The 16,488-nt window shown below is 35.0% G+C and overlaps 1 protein-coding gene and 1 pseudogene across 4 annotated transcripts in view; one reads left to right on the top strand and one right to left on the bottom strand.

Annotated features, from left to right (window-relative positions):
- Window positions 1–16,488, top strand: part of FUT8 (fucosyltransferase 8) — a 313,536-nt gene that overhangs the window by 113,173 nt on the left and 183,875 nt on the right. The gene's annotated exons all lie outside the window — the stretch shown is intronic.
- Window positions 13,142–14,885, bottom strand: LOC129495936 (eukaryotic translation initiation factor 1A, X-chromosomal-like; annotated as a pseudogene).

Genomic DNA, 16,488 nt, shown 5'->3' with positions numbered 1-16,488 from the left:
TGGATCTACATTAAAAAAGGGAAATAACTTTAACTTTTGAATAACTTTAAAATAACTTTTATTTTTCTTATTCTTAGTTGATCTAATATGTATGCATCAAAATATGTGAGACAAAAACAGAATTTCAAAAAGAAATAGATGAATCCACTATTATAGTTGGGTATCTCAATACTCTTGTATTAAAAATGGACAGATCTAGCAGGCAAAAAAATCAGTGAGGACATATTTGAACTCTACAGTACCATTGATCAACCAGGTATGATTGATATCTGTAGATTACTTCATACAACAACAGCAGAATACACATCTCAAGAATGAAAATGGTAGGGATGCTCAGTCAGTTAAGCATCCTACTTTTGTTTCAGCACAGGTCATGATCTTGAGATTGAGACCTCCCTGGGCTCCATGCTTAAGTGGGGAGTCTGCTCGAAATTCTTTCCCTCTCTCTCTCTCTCCCTCTCCTAGTGCTGCTCCCTCCTCTCGCTTGTGCGCATTCTCTCCTTCTTAAATAAACAAAATCTTAAAAAGGAATGAAAATGGTATTATTCAGAAACTTCAGAGTTCATTTTAGACTTCAATTTGTTTCCTGTAGGATTTGCATCATAAACGAGATCAGAGAAAAGAAAGATGAGGACTCATTTTAAAAAATACAACAAATTATCACCTGCCTCCCCTCTACCTCTTACATATTCTAGGGTAAGAATTTTAGAACTTCGATTTTATTGTGATATTTAATACATTTTTCTGGCCTCAAGTTTGATTTAATGAATAAGTATATGTGAGTTATATACTTTTATAAATGAAACCTATCTGGCACTCTCTCATTAATTAGCTACTAGGAATATTTCATACAATTTTTTGATTCCATGTAGCAAAATTTGAAAATTACTGTGAAATATGAATACCTCATGGCTTGGCCAGTGTATGATAATTATTGACCTTTGCTCCCAAATAATAGAGCTCTGGATGTCTGACTGCCTTATTATTTTTTTGAGTAGATTTTGAGTACAAACAGAAGCAGATGGGAAAGGATAGGTGAGAATTTATAAAGGAAGAGAATATTCTAACTGGATTTTAGAAGGTTATATCGGCCAGTAGAAGACAATAGTTTGAATGATACGTTGCCCAATTTCCTCAAGGAGAGATGAAAATGACTGAGGTTTGATTCCATATATGAAATGGTGTGTTTCTTTCCCATTCTGAGACTTTTTCTCCCTGCTCTTGCTGTCCTATAGAGCTATGCTAGCAGGGACCAGATCGTAGGTTTAAATTAGTGAAATGTAGGGGCACTAGGTAGAATGAGGAGGGAGTATTTATTTCACCATCTTTTTCTAAACTTTCTCATTCTTTGTTGCTCAAAGTATTGTTTTAAGAATTAGCACCTGGTTCAAGAAGGGCTGATTCTTTTTTTTTTTTTCTTAAAGATTTTATTTATTCCATGAGAGACACACACACAGAGAGAGGCAGAGACACAGGCAGAGAGGGAGAAGCAGGCTCCATGCAGAGAGCCTGATGTGGGACTCGATCCCGGGTCTCCAGGATCAGGCCCTGGGCTGAAGGCAGCGCTAAACCACTGAGCCACCTGGGCTGCCCAAGAAGGGCCAATTCTTAACAAAGCTATTCTAATGACAAAAGGCATTCAGTGTTTTCTATTGGATTATTGGATTAATATTGAGTTGACATCTATTTGCATGCTAAATGCTGAATCATTGTTATCATTTGTCTGCCTGGTAGACTCATGATAGTGACCTTCCCGGGGTCACCAAAAGAGATACAGTTCTTTAAAGGAATTAGAAATTGTATTAAAATGGATTTGATAAAATTGGTCCCTTTTCTGTAGAAAAACAAATAAAACTGAAAACAAGGGCTCAGCTGGCTGAGCGTCTGACTCTTGATTTTGGTTCAGGTTATAATCTCAGAGTTATGAGATCAAGCCCCTTGTTGGATTCTGCATTGGGCATGGAGCCTGCTTGAGCTTCTCTCCCTCTGCTCCTCTCTCTACCCCCCTGCTCACACATTCTTTCCCTTAAAAAGAAAAAGAAAAAAAGAAAGAAAAGAAACCCCCCAAACAAAAATAAAACATGTCAAATGAACTTCCCTTCTTGGATCACAATTATGGTTTGAGGACAAAATCTAGCAATGTTTAATAATCCCAGGGTTTCTTTCTTGTTTTAGCTTCCTATTTTCTGTACAAACCTTGATCAAGTCAAATAACTTCTTACCTTAGTTTATCTTCAAAATGGAGATTGTGCCTACCTTACAAAACAGTGGTAAGAATTAAATGAGGAAATGTGTGCCAAGTGCCTGGGTTATGTTTGACGTGGAACAAGTGTTAACTTCTCTTCCTCCTTCCTTTTGGTATCAGTAATATCTGGATGCCATCTCTTGAATGTGATCACCAGTCACTGATTATAAGTTCAAATTATTTTGTCTTTCTGAACCCCATTTTCCTTTAACATAAGATCACTAATGTCTATTTTATAAAGTTGTGGGTTGGAGTTCAATTCATAGTGTAGTCTAAGAAGTTTTTGTTGAATCTGAATGTGAATCTTAAACTGCTAAAAATTTATGTAAATATGTGAGTTTTGTTGGACAGATCTTCTGGACACCAAATCCACAATATATTTTTAGGAATATATTTAAGAAGTACATAATAAGGAAAGACACATCTCTAGTTTTTGTTTTGTGGGAGGACTCTACAATAGTTTACCTAATTTTTGCTTAATAGGTTACTAAGGAAGTCAAACACTTGAATGTGCCTCTGTCTTTGCTTTTATTTTTATCTTAGGTAACTTCATTTTTAGTGAGACTTTAGTATATAATGCTGGTTTTGTGGACAGATCTTGGAAAATTAATTGGTGCTGAAAACTTTATAGTTTGTGAATTACCAGAGAAAGATGTAGTTAACCAATATTGAAGTTTAATTGGTAAATTAAGGTCAAGTCTCATAAATGAATCATGTTAAATTAGTTATGAATTAAATCAATATTGTTGAATTTAACTGTGTTAATCAATATAATTTCTTTGAGATAATCATAGAGTAAAAATTGATGTGTGTGTGTGGTATATTGTACTGAACTAGGAAGTTTGTATTTTTAAGGATATTATGTAGTTCCATGAATTTCAGTTAGATTTATTTGAGTGTGAATCATTTTTATAAATAATTAGCAGCAAAAATATCTTTGTCTTTGTGTCCTGTAGCAGTTGTGTTAGCTTTTGTATATGTTGAGATGAATGTAAATTTTAACTTATTTTCTTATACAACTCCCAAAGGTTAGGAAATGGTTTATTGTATACAGTGTTAATCACTCTCAAGAATTCCCAGTTTATCATTTTATTTGACATGCTGTATTTCTTATCAGATTATTAACTGCCTTGAAAATGTCGCAGAAAGTAGAGAATAGTCTTTGCATGCATAGTTTTTACCTGCAAGGAAAAAGATAAAATAGAATGAAAACTAAATTGCAAAAACATTTAAGTGCAGACAAGTTTCTGCTGAGAAGTGGAGATGAATTTATGTGTCAATGTTAACACATATGAACATATTATGTTTGAGTATAGATAAACATATGTTTGAGTATTTTTTTCATAAGGCATAGGATTTGCAAAGTTAGAATAAATGCATGCATTATCAGTTATTGCTGAAATCAAAATAAACTTTGTTTCATCAAGGTATTTTTTGTTTTTTTGGGTTTTTTTTTGTATTCATTTTTTTAAAGAATCCAGCTATGTATAGAACTGGGTGTTTATTTTTTAACTCCTTTTTCTGTTAATAATTTAATGTTAAGAACTTTTAGAATTCTGTAATTGTACAATTATAAAGTATTATTTGGGCAAGCCATTTATAAAGTAATATATTTTGTCCTTTTTTATTGTGGTAAAATACATATAACATAAAATTTACCATTTAACCATTTTAAGTATGTAATTCAGTGTAACATTAATTACACGGTAATTCAGTGTAAGTACATTCACATTGTTGTACACCCATCACTACCATCTCCAGAACTTTCTCATCATCCCAAACTACTGTACTCATGAAACATTAACTCCACATTTCTTCTTACTTTCTCCCCTGTAACCGTTGTTTAATTGTCTTTACGAATTTGGCAATTTTAGGTTCTTCTTTTAAGTTGAATTATATATTTATTCTTATGTGACTGAGTTCTTTCACTTAACATAGTGCCCTTAAAGTTCATCCATGTTGCACTATGTATCAGAATTTTTAAGATTGAATAATATTTTATTTTAAGGATGTGCCACATTTTGTTTATCCATTCATCTGTCAGTGGACATTTGAGTTGTGAGTAATGCTGCTGTGAACTTTGTTGTGCAAGTATCTATGTTCAAGTGTAGTAATATGTTTTTAGTATATTATAATATTCAGAATTTTTGTGGTAATGAAATTTCATTTACACGGACTAGATAAATACCTATATTTTCAGTGATACCAATGAATATTTATTAAATACCTTTTGGGTAGTCTAAATAGTGGAGATATAAACCTTGATGTTTATAGCAGCAATGTCCACAATAGCCAAACTGTGGAAGGAGCCTCAGTGTCCATCGAAAGATGAATGGATAAAGAAGATGTAGTTTATGTATACAATGGAATATTACTCAGCCATTAGAAATGACAAATACCCACCATTTGCTTCAACGTGGATGGAACTGGAGGGTATTATGCTGAGTGAAATAAGTCAATCAGATAAGGACAAACATTATATGTTCTCATTCATTTGGGGAATATAAATAATAGTGAAAGGGAATAGAAGGAAAGGGAGAAGAAATGGGTAGGAAATATCAGAAAGGGCAGAACATAAAGACTCGTAACTCTGGGAAACGAACTAGGGGTGGTGGAAGGGGAGGAGGGCGGGGGGTGGGGGTGAATGGGTGACAGGCACTGAGGGGGGCACTTGACGGGATGAGCACTGGGTGTTACTCTGTATGTTGGCAAATTGAACACCAATAAAAAATAAATTTATAAAAGAGTTATAAAATCATGATATACTGTTTTAAAGAACTTACAATCTAATAATAATTGGGTGTGCTAATAAAAACACACTGATAGGTAGCATATGCTTTTTGGAGTTGAAGAGGTATTCACAATCTAATACAAACCAACATCCTCTCTTACTAAATTTTTGCATGTTGTTCTTACCAGTTAGGAAGCAAAATACTTGACCATTATCAACATAGATGTTCCATTCAAGCATATGTATTTAACATGTGCCTTTAACATTCAAGCACAAATTCTAGAGCCATACTAAAATGGAAGTTGAATCATGACATTCCTCTAAACAATTTTCTCTAATGAAAACATTCTTAGAGTGAGTTAACATTTCTTTTCCCAGACTTCCACCTTAACTCTGATCACATCTCCTAACCCCATCCCCACCCTGAGCTGAGTAATTCTTTGTTGTGGATACATTTCTTATGTATGTAAACTGGCCTAAGTGTAAATGAGTAAAAGGCAGAAGGATGAACTCTCTGTGTCTCAAGGTTCTTCCCAGGTTTGTAATTCTAATTTAATCTCTGTAGTACCCGGATTTTCCAAACGAGAGAAAACAGAATAGGTTTGTATAACCTCTAAATAAGATATCTCAACAGATCTATTACATAGCAATTTTAAAAGCTAAAATTTGATCAGAATATAAACATTTTGGTATTTCAATGGTCTTTTTATCTCTCTCAAAGAATCTTTCCTGGAAAAACAGTATAAATCTTTTATGAATTCAATCATGATTTTTCAGTTTAATTGGATTTTTAAGGTTTCTCTGTGTGTGCCAGCTGGACCTTTTGGAGAGTGTTACTACTACTCTTTTCCACTGAAATGTTAGACCAAAGGAAAACATACAGCTAGCTAGCTGTTAAATTCACATTTCCTAAGGATGATGTTTTGAAGCTTGAAAGAAACTTTGAAAATTTTAAACACAGTTAAGCAGAGGTCCCAAAAGATGATGCTGTAGTACTGTCTTTTTTCTCCATATTCATCTACTTGGCTCTCAGTAGTGAGCGTGCATTGTGAGTGGTAAAGGCATGTATAGGCTCATTACTCTGCAGAGTGGAAAAAAAAGAAAAAAGAAAACAGCTAATTTCAGAGTCAACACAAAAAAGTGAAGGGATGAATGAACAAGGATGATCATTCATTCAACACATATATAATAGTCTACTATATACTGGACAATCCACTAAACATAGGAAATGAAGTGGCTAAAATGGAATCAGTCCCTACACTTGTGGAATTTAGATTGCCTAGAACAGTCAGTGGAACATAATGGGCACTTAAAAAATACTTGAATAAATGAGTTCTGTTTTGTGGAGAAGGTTTTGGAGTAAGGGGCATTGTAGTGAAGAATGTCCCAATCATTGTATTATAGATAGTGCATTTTAAAAGATGAAAAAATAGAAGCAACTCAAGTATTTATTAATAAGGAGAATGGTTAAGTAAGTTATGGTAATACATAGAATGTAATATACACTGGGGCCTTTAAAGATAATGACATATGAAGATATATACTGGCTGACATGAAAGGTGTTCTTTACTAATAAATTAAAGTAGGCTATAAAATAGGATATATGCAATGAATCATTTAATGTAAGATTATTTATATTTAAGTATAATATCTTAAGGGAGGGTGCAGAAATGGTAACCGTGAATTATTCTTTTAGAGGGTAAGTTTCCTATGACCTTTTCTTTATCCTTTATACAATTCTGTGGTTGTTTGCTTCGTTTTACAATATAGAGTATATTTTAAAAATGAATAGTAACATTTGCAAATGTGTGTAATAGTAGGAAACTATTTTATAGTGATTTTAATTTTTATAGATACTTTGAGGAATATCCACATAATTAAATGATGGAGAACTGAGAACATTCTTTAGCTTTTTTGTGTGTTTGAAAACTTAGTATGGATGTAGATATTAATAGATATTAGATTGAACTGTATTTTTTACCTGAAGATTTGTTTTTGCTTTCTTGTTAGTATGATTACTGATTTTTTTTTTTTTTGCTTTAAAGATTGTATTTATTTGAGATAGAGCAAGCAAGAGAGTGAGCACAAGGGGGGTGGGGGGCGGTGGGGAGGGAGGCAGAATGAAAGGGAGAATCAGGCTCCTCACTGAGTATGAAGCCTGAAGCAGACTTGATCCCAGGACCTGGGATCATGACCTGAGTGGAAGGCAGACAGTTAACCGACTTGAGCCACCCATGGGCTCCTGATTTTCTTAATTAGGGGAAAGGTATACATGTGTTTTGGGAGTCCTGGTGATAGCTGGTTAATAATCTTAGATTTTTCACAGTATAATGGGGCAGATTATTTCTTCAAGTATTTTCTTCAAATTACTTGTTATAAGTTGTGTTTTTTTTATAAGTTGTGTTTTTATCAAGAAAAATTAGAGGACGTGAAAAATTCCATTGTGCACATAGATCATTCATAACAAACTCATTTTATTAGAAATACTATAGTAACTTCATTTTTTTTTCTTTATCTGCTAGAAGATCATGTTGACTCTGATTATTGGAGTTTCAAATGATAGGTGATTGAATTTCAAAACTGTGTCTCAGGGTCTTTTTATCTTTTTAAATGTTTTTAAAATGACTCTTGTTAAATACTTGTTTAAATGATAGGTTAATGTTGCTTAAGTATAAATATACTATATTTATGTATGTATAAAAATATAGTATCATTCTTCAAAACAAGAGTTTTGTCAGGCTACATAGTCCTTTGGACTGTGATACACCAAACTTGAGACAATTTTTTTTTCTAGATGTTTAGCTGTAAGTGCCATAATTGTATAAAATCTTCACGCACTAAGCATATAAAGCAAAGTAATCAAACTATAAACCTTAGAAGGTGATTTTAGGTCCTTTCCCTCTCTCTCTTTATTTTTAGTTTTTCATTTCTGAAAAATAAGTTGCCTGCTCTAGTTTAAGGAGTATGGTAATATCAAATCCAGGTAGAATAGTACATCCCATATTGTCTTCATTTTCTAAGGTGAGAGAGTTAATAGAATGAAGAATAAATCATTTTGTTAGATGTTGAATTCCTTCTGGAATAAAATTGTGAATCTCTTTAGCAGTGAGTCATTGTTATAAATACTTTAAATGTTAAAAAATAAGAAAGGAATTACAGAAAATCTGAAACAAAATGCTTAAATTAATACCATAGACATGAATGATAGGTAGCATTTATAAGTGCTATTTAATTATTACATAACATGTATATGAATAATATTGTGTATGTTAGTTTATTTTTTTAAAATTTTAAAAAAAGATTTTATTTATTTATTCATGAGAGACGAAAGAGAGAGAGAGAGAGAGAGGCAGAGACATAGGCAGAGGAAGAAGCAGGCTCCCCACGGGGAGCCCATTGTGGGACTCCATCCCAGGACCCTAGGATCACGCCCTGAACCAAAGGTTGATGCTCAACTGCTGAGCCACCCAGGCGTCCCTGTGTATGTTAGTTTAAATGAAATTAATGGTTTCTTCTTTTATACACTGTTACTATACTTGGACTTTCCATCGTTGTACTCATTTATTCATTAGTCAGCAATATTCAGTATCTACCATATTATAGGCACTGTTTTAGACTTTGAGTGATACTAATCAACAGCCTAAACAAATTATCCTGTGGAACTTATATTCTAGTGGGGATACAAATAATAAGCAAATAAGTATGTTTGATGGTGATAAATATTCTAGAGAACAATAAGTACATCAGGGAGGGAGAAAGGGAATGTTGGAGTGGGGAGTACCATTTTTGTATAGAATGGTCAGGGAAGGTTTTATTGAAAAGATCATCATTGAATGATGTCCTGAATTTGATAAAGAAAGAACTGTGGTGGATATTTGGACAAGTGTGTTTCAGAGAAGTTCAAAATCCCTGTATTGGGTGTAGGTTCAACATATTTTAGAAACATAAGAAATTAATTGTGTAATTATTTGTTTCATTTTTACTTTCCCAGTAGATTCTGTGGTCCACTAAAATGGGCATTATTTCTGGTTTTTAAAGTTTTTTTTATTTTTTTATAATTTTTATTTATTCATGAGAGACATAGAGAAAGAGGCAGAGGGAGAAGCAGGCTCCTCACAGGGAGCCTGACATAGGACTCGATCCCTTGACAGCGGGATCATGCTGTGAGCCGAAGGCAGACACTCAACTGCTGAGCCACCTAGGAGTCTCTCTCTGTTTTGTCATCATTGTATCCTTGGCACTTAGTATAGTGCCAAACACATGGTAGGCTGTGGGGCAGTGGGTAAATGAGAATGAATTCACGAATGATGAAGAGTAGTGTTTTTTCTTTTTTTTTAAATGCTGACTATAACCCAACGGTATTGTGGACTTTATTTTTTTAAAATTTTATTTAAATACATTTTGCCAACATACAGTTTAACAGCGAGGGCTCATTTCATCATGTTCCCCTCCTTAGTGTCTGTCACCCAGTTACCCTATTCCCCCATCCACCTCCCCTTCTGCAATCCTTTGTTTGTTTCCCAGAGTTAGGAGTCTCTCATGATTTGTCTTCCTCTCTAATTTTTCCCCACTCAGTTTACCCCTTCCTTTATGGTCCCTTTCACTATTTTTTTTATATTCCACATATGAGTGAAACCATATGATAATTGTCTTTCTCTGATGGACTTACTTCACTCAGCATAATACTCTCCAGTTCCATCCACATCAGTGTAAATGGTAGATGTTCATCCTTTCTGATGGCTGAGTAATATTCCAGTGTGTGTGTGTGTGTGTGTGTGTGTGTGTGTGTGTATGAGAGAGAGAGAGAGAGAGAGAGAGAGAGAGAGTGAGTGACTTACCACATCTTCTTTATCCATTTATCTGTTGAAGGACATCCTGGCTCCTTCCACAGTTTGTCTGTTGTGGACATTGCTGCTATGAACATTGGGGTGCAGGTGTCCCATCATTTCATGACATCTGTATCTTCGGGGTAAATACCCAGTAGTGCAATTGCTGGTTCATAGGGTAGCTCTATTTTTAACTTCTTGAGGAACCTCCACACTGTTTTCCAGAGTGCCTGTAGCAGCTTGCCTTCCCACCAACAGTGCATGAGGGTTCCCCTTTCTCCACATCCCCAACATCAGCAACATTTGTTGTTTCCTGTCTTGTTAATTTTAGCCATTCTCGCCCATGTAAAGTGGTATCTCATGGTGGTTTTGATTTGTATTTCCGTGATGCCAAGTGATGTGGAGCATTTTTTCATATGCTTGTTGGCCATGGGTAGGTCTTCTTTAGAGAAATGTCTGTTCATGTCTTCTGTCCATTGCTTGACTAGATTGTTTGTTTTTTGGGTGTTGAGTTTGATAAGTTCTTTATAGATCTTGGATACTAGCCCTTTATCTGATATGTCATCTGCAAATATCTTCTCCCATTCTGTAGGTTGTCTTTTAGTTGTGTTGACTGTTTTCTTTGCTGTGCAGAAGCTTTTTATCTTGATGAAGTCCTAATAGTTAATTATTGCTTTTGTTTCCCTTGCCTTCATAGATGTGTCTTGCAAGAAGTTGCTGTGGCCAGCTTCAACAAGGTTGCTGCTTGTGTTCTCCTTTGTGATTTTGATGGATCCTTGTCTCGCATTTAGATCTTTCAACCATTTTGAGTTTATCTTTGTGTATGGTGTGAGAGAACGGTCCAGTTTCACTCTTCTGCATGTGGCTGTCCAGTTTTCCCAACACCAGTTGTTGAAGAGACTGTCTTTTTTTCCATTGGATATTCTTTCCTGCTTTGTTGAAGATGAGTTGACCATAGAGTTGAGGCTCCATTTCTGAGTTCTCTATTCTGTTCCATTGATCTGTGTGTCTGTTTTTGTGCCAATACCATACTGTCTTGATGATCACAGCTTTGTAATACAACTTGAAGTCAGGCATTGTGATGCCTCCAGCTTGGGTTTTCTTTTTCAACACTCCTCTGGCTCTTTGGGGCCTTTTCTGGTTCCATACAAATCTTAGGATTATTTATTCCAACTCTGTGAAGAAAGACCATGGTATTTTGATAGGGATTGCAGTGAATGTGCAATAGTACATTCCTCTGGATAGCATAGACATTTTCACAGTATTTATTCTTCCAATCCCTGAGCATGGAATGTTTTCCCCTTTGTGTGTTCCTCAATTTCTTCATAATTGTTCTGTAGTTTCTAGAGTACAGATCCTTTACCTCTTTGGTTAAGTTTATTCCTAAGTATCTTATAGTATGGAGTGCAATTGTAAATGGTATTGATTCCTTAATTTCTCTTTCTTCAGTTTCATTGTTAGCATATAGAAATACAGCTGATTTCTGTGCATTGATTTTTGTATCCTGCCACATTGCTAAATTTCTGCATGAGTTCTAGCAATTTTGGGGTGGAGTCTTTTGAGTTTTCTATATACAGTATCATGTCATCTGCAAAGAGGGAGAGTTTGACTTCTTTGCTGATTTGAATGCCTTTTATTTCTTTTTGTTATCTGGTTGTTGAGGCTAGGACTTCTAGTATTGTGTTGAACAACAGTGGTGAGAATGGGCATCCCTGTTGTGTTCCTGACCTTAGGGAGGGGAAAAGCTCTCAGGTTTTCCCCTTTGAGAACGATATTCACTGTGGACTTTTCATAGATGGCTTTTATGATATTGAGATATGCTTTCTCTACCCCTACACTTTGAAGAGTTTTAATCAGGAATGGATGCTTTATTTTGTCAAACGCTTTCTCTGCATCAATTGAGAGGATCATATGGTTCTTGTCTTTTATTAATGTGATTTGATTGATTACATTGGTTGGTTTACGAATGTTGGACCACCCTTGCATCCCAGGGTTAAATCCTACTTGATTGTAGTGAATAATCCTCTTAATGTACTGTTGGATCCTATTGACTAGCATCCTGGTGAAAATTTTTCCATCCATGTTTATCAGGGATATTGATCTGTAATTCTCCTTTTTGGGTGGGATGTTTATCTGGTTTTGGGATCTAGGTAATGCTGGTCAATGAGGAGTAGTTTTGAAGGCACCACCTGCCCCACCTTTTAAACCTCAAACTATAATATTTCAAGCTGCAGAGGTCTTTATAAATCATAAGATAACAAGAGAGTTCTTTAGGTACAATGATTCTCCAAAAGTCACTGTTAATTAGGATGGCAAAGATTTTATATCTTATCCTAACTATTGATAGGGATCTTTTTGTTTCAGATGTCTGGTCTAGACATGAGAAGATACTTGGCTGTGAAAGATATCTGTGCAGTACAGTCTGGAATCAGATAGATGGGTTAAAATTTCTGTTTGATACTTGCTAGCTGTGTGACATCATTTCCACCCCCTATTAATTCACCTTTAAATGCCTTAGTTTTCTTAACTGTAAGACAGATATTGTTATTTCTGTTCCAATATTCTTTAAACCATAAACATTTTCTTTTGTATAATAGGATTTTCCCATTAATCTTTGAGTACATTATCATGTAGACATTTCCTCCCCTCCCTTTTTAAAAGAGAGTTATGATTAAGAACATAGGACTTTGGAATAAAACATACTTGGGTTCTTTAAAAGGTTACCTCTTAAAGTTACTTGTTAACATGTATCAAAGTTTTTTAAAAAATTTTATTTATTCATGAGAGAGAGAGGGAGAGGCAGAGACAGAGGCAGATGGAGAAGAAACAGGCTCCATGCAGGGGCCCGATGTGGGACTCGATCCCAGGATTCCAGGATCATGCTCTGGGCCAAAGGCAGGTGCCAAACTGCTGAGCCACCCAGAGATCCCCAAAGTTTTTATTTAACTAATGAGAGAATAATCACGAAGATATAAGAACTGCTTCCAAGAGTATTTGATTATCAGGAGTTCACCTATTCATTAGGGAAAGGGATGCCATGATAAAATGACTAAGCTACATAGAAGTCTTGTTAACTTTTTTTTTTTTTAAGATTTATTTATTTTAAAGTGAAGGAGAGGGGCTGAGGGAGAATCTCAAGTAGATTCCCCACCAAGTGTGGAGCCTGATGTTGGGCTTGATCCCATGATCTTGAGATCATGATCTGAACTGAAACCAAGAGTCAGATGCTCAACCGACTCAGGCATCCAGAAGCCTGGTTAACTTTTTAAAAGACAAGGAACCCTATCTCCTTTGGGATTTAATCCTCAGAAAATGTGGAATGTAAAACATTGAGTTCAATTAAATATCATCATGGTCTTTATCATCATCTCTAGTGTCATAAAACTGGATTTCATCATCATCTCCACCACTAAATATATATGTTTCATTAATTTTAGCACGTTTGGAAGCTTGCCATATGGCTTCAGATTAATACCCTCTTCTGCATTGTATTTTAAAATTAAATCAGCTTTGTTATCCTCAGAGTTGGCAGACCAATTCAAGCCATTTTTCTCAGTTTTCCTGTCAAATGTCATAATCTCTTCACACCATCAAGACACATTGCTTCTAATTACACATTTTTCAACATTTTGATTACTTGTTTATACTCTTAGTCATTCTCTTTATACCCCAACTTTTTTCAGGTTCATTTTCACTCTTACCCCTGCACCTGTTTTTACCTCCTTTACCTTTATTCTTGGTCAATGCAATGCTTCATGGCTTCTCAGTCTTCTTTCCTGTGGTGGCCGTGGCAGCTGTTCTTCCAAACAGCACAGGGAATGGCTTAGCATGTGGTGCAAAGTGGCACTTTGCAGGTGTGGGAGCATTTTGAGACTGAGCTTTTCTGAGCCAGACTCAGCAGTAGCAAATTTACTTCCTTCCCTCTTCCTTTACCATGGATGTTAATGTATTTAAGGTTTCCTAGGGCAGGTCTAGAGGTAACCTTTACTTTTGTGCTTTCTTAGCCTCATTACTAAGGTTGACCTCTTTTTGGGACTTTACTGAATGCCCCAAGGATTCACTGAAGACTCTCTATCTTGTTTGTAAGAATTTGAATGATCCCTTACTGCCTGTGAGCTCTAGTATCATAAATAGTTTTACTCAGCTTTAGCTACCTGGTAATTTTTCTTTCCCAGAACTTGTTTTTGCTTAGCCTTATGTGTTTTCACCCTTTGCACATACAGATTGTTATTTATGTAATTTAAGGGGATCTCTCTCTCTCTGTCTTTTTAAAAATTTTAAAAATAGGTCTTTGTATAGCTCTCTCACTTCAGGGATTTTTCCCCCCAAAAAATTGTTTTTGTTTTTGTGCGCAGACCTCTGTCTTTTCAACTTAGCAATGCACTACATTCTACTTGGGTTTCCCTTTCAACGTACTATATCTCAAATATGCTTTCAGAAAGAATCTCCAGTGACATTATTATATAAGACTGATAAATCACTGACTTCTACCTCTGAAACCAATTATGAATTATATGTTAATTAATTGAATTTAAATAAAATTTCAAAAAAGAAATTGGCCTATCCAAGGCAGTTGAACTGCATCCTTGTGTGCCCCAATGAAAGACCAAACAGTCTTTCATTATCAATTAACTATGCTGGGCTGATCAAGAAAGAGGAATCACTGTCATCTTTACTTACTATCATTATTTAAGAAAATAATATAGTGGTTTTAAAACATGTCCGCAATTTTCCAACATGTTTTTCATCAAGAGATAAAGTCCATGTGCCCTCTCTTTGATCTGAGGCAGGTCCTTGTGACTCCCTCCATGAATTGGGTGTGATAGTGGTAATGTCATGGAAATTCTGAGACCGGGGCATAAAAGGCAACATAGTTTCTGCCCTCTTTTTTGGAACATTCACCTTGGAACTCGGCCACCATGCTATCAGAAGGGCCAGGCCACATGAAGAGGCACACGTGGAGATGAACTGAGGCTTCTGACCAAACTGCCAAGCTGACAGCCTGCATCAACTTGCCAGTCCTTTTGAGTGTGCCATCTTGGAAACGAATCTTCCAGCCTTTAGTCAAGCTGTCCCAGTTCATACTATATGGATATGATCATTTTCACTCTTGAGCCCTATTCAAATTGAAGACTTGTGGCAAAGTAAAAATTGTTAGTGTACAAAAAAAAAAAAAAAAGAATCACTGGTAATTATAGGTCTCCTCATTACTTTTCTTGTCCTTCTCTTTCTCCTCCCTCTTCCCCCTCTCTCCTCCCCTTCTCCTGTCTTCTCCTCCCTTCTCCTTTTCCCATCTTCAAATCAGTTTTGTGCTGCCTTTTGTCTAAAGTCAGATACATAGTTATCCAGTTTTCTAGTTTACATTTGGAAGTTAATTCTGGATCCTATTACTCCCTTGTGGTAAAAGTAGAGATCTCTTAACACTTTTAAAATGAGGAATGATATTCTTAGAAAGTGATATGTCCTGCCCATTTGAAATTGTTCAAATACCATATGTGTAAAAATTCATTTTTAAATGTTGCTTAAATTAAGTTGATCTTAGTAACAACATTTCTGTTATTCTTCCACAGATAGCTATAAATAAAAGCTGCTTTGGCTGGTTTTCATCTAGTATTAGTTACCAGTCAACTGCTGCATTAAATTAAAGTGAATGTAACTCTAATGATTTATAATAGCTGACTGTTTTTGGTACTTTTCTGCCTCACTGAGGATCACTGGCTGTTTTATGATACTTTTCTTTCTTTTTTAAATTTAAACAGGAATCAGTATAATAAAAAAAAACTCCTTAATTCTTACTTAGTATACTTTTTACTAATAAAAATACATTTTATGTTTCATCCATTAAGGATACAGTGAAATATTATAAGTTTAGTACTGCTCAATTCTTTAAAGTTCTTCCAATTAGTTTAAAACTATTGGTAATTAGAAGTAGAGTATAAACGTGAATTGGTATGAACTTAACTGAGAATGTCTCATTAAGTCTGGAATTATGAAAAAAAGATCTGTTTGATGAGCAACAATATACTGAACCCAAAATTTTTATAGGATATGAAGTGTTCATGAAACAGTAAGTGACTCTCTTGGTTGATTTGATTAGTGACGTGAGCTTCATTGTTTATCATTAATGCTTACAGTGTTTTAGTTACTGTACTAGGTACAAGATACTCCCTTCTAATAGTTATTATGTGTCTATGCTGGTCTTGGAAGAGGGACTTGAAATTCTTCAGGGAGTGTTTGAAAATGAACCAGTAGTAGCATTGTGATTTATGTGTTGTGTGCTCGGGCTTAACATAGGCTTATTTGCTTATTTATTTATTTGGGAGAAGGGGAGATTTTCATTTTATTTATTTTTTAGAGAGGCATTTTTGATTCTGATACTAGAATTGTACAGTGTAAATCTTAGGAAAAAATGCTAAAGAAATTTATAGCCATAATTTATATATCTCTCGAAGGATGAGAGAACTATAAATTCATTAGTCCTAACAGATGGCAACAAAGTGTCTGATTCTGTTACTTTTTATTATTTCTTAAAATTTTTTTTCCTATTGTCTTCAAAAATTACTGCTTCTAGATATATCCATTGAGTATGGTATAGCAAAAGACTGTTTACTCTTCAATTTTTTTGACAGCAGATATAAAATACAGACACCTATTTATCTTCTATACTAATGATTATTCAGACTAAT

This window comes from Nyctereutes procyonoides, unplaced genomic scaffold, assembly GCF_905146905.1.
Source record: "Nyctereutes procyonoides isolate TBG_1078 unplaced genomic scaffold, NYPRO_anot_genome, whole genome shotgun sequence".
In the NCBI taxonomy this organism is placed as follows: Eukaryota; Metazoa; Chordata; class Mammalia; order Carnivora; family Canidae; genus Nyctereutes; species Nyctereutes procyonoides.
Note: the sequence above shows the minus strand (reverse complement) of the source record. Positions and strands in the feature narration are given on the sequence as shown.